Below are 1,400 nucleotides of genomic sequence, written 5' to 3' on the forward strand. Positions count from 1 at the left end.
ATTATCATCACAGCACATTTTATGCATTGTCCTTTGATTCTTTTCTTTATAACATCAGAGACACTGAACACATCAGAGAGACAGCGGTTTGTCGGCCCGTAAGAAAAGTGTCTCTGGCTCTGAAAAGACTTTGGACCCTTGTTGTGGTTTTCCCTGGACATAAATCACAATCCATTATTAAAGTAATTACCACGAAGCATCAGTGGCTCAGTGGATGGAGCGGACGCCCCGTGATCTGACGCCCAGTCCCTGATGCCGCAGGTTCAAACCCAGCCTGCAGCCTCCCGTGCGATTCAAAGACTCCGCGGTGTAACTGGCTCATTGATGGGACTCAACATCCCATAATAGCTCCATGTGAGAATAAAGGAGATTATATGAAGTCATTTCACAGCAGTTAAATGAACCTCAGCCTAATATTGACAGAATGAAGTCAGTAGAAACAAAACTTTTACCAGTCTGTTTAATATCTGTGTGTTTGATGTTGAGTTTGTGCCCAGTGTGTTTGGGCTCCATCACATTACAGCTGAATACATTATATTCAAATATATGAACACTGTTAAGATAGAAACATGTTTCTGTATGTTAGACACATGACCTCATCACATGACAGCACATCACCTCACATTACCTATTAACTCTGCAGTCTGTTCCCATCACACCTCACACTGTTCAGCTGCAGCTGACAGAAAAAAATGTTCATGTCTTCATTCACGTCATTAAGATCTCAGATTCAGTTGGGATGAAACAAGTTCTGCTTCCTGTCTCTGAGAATCATGTTATCTGCACGCTACTGATGATGTCTGTTGGTGCTCACCGTGAACGCGCCTCTCTGAGGCTGAACATACTCAGAGCTGATTGAACTGATTCTGATCAACTGTTCTGTTTCTCAGCTCAGGCTCAGTCAACCTGGGGCCTTTTGCACAAAACTAGGATAAGGGATTAAGCCGGGATATCTTGGTTATCCTGGCTCAACTTATCTGTGATCCGGTTGCACAAAAGCGGGATATGTTATGACATAAGCAGAGCATGTGAGCGGAGCGCGGAGCGGAGCGTGGAACGGGAGGATTTTGTGTTGAGCGAGGAGCGGCTATTTTTTTAAAAAGGTGGAGCGGAGCCTTATCTCTCGCTGCAATTTCGCTCCAGTCGCTCATGCCCCACCCAGAATGCATCTTTGCACCTGCGCACACCCACACTATTTTCGGGGTCTGCCCATTTTTCCGACAGCCCATTGGTCCGACATCCCATTGTTCCGACCATATTAAACCCATTGTTCCGAAGTCCCGTTGTTCCGAAATCATCATGATGCCCTGTGGTTAAGGTCTGGTTAGGTTTAGGCACAAAAACCACTTGGTTAGGGTTAGGAAAAGATCATGGTGTGGGTTAAAATTAAAAAGAAAGTG

This window comes from Epinephelus moara, chromosome 23 (genome assembly GCF_006386435.1).
Source record: "Epinephelus moara isolate mb chromosome 23, YSFRI_EMoa_1.0, whole genome shotgun sequence".
NCBI classification, from domain to species: Eukaryota; Metazoa; Chordata; class Actinopteri; order Perciformes; family Serranidae; genus Epinephelus; species Epinephelus moara.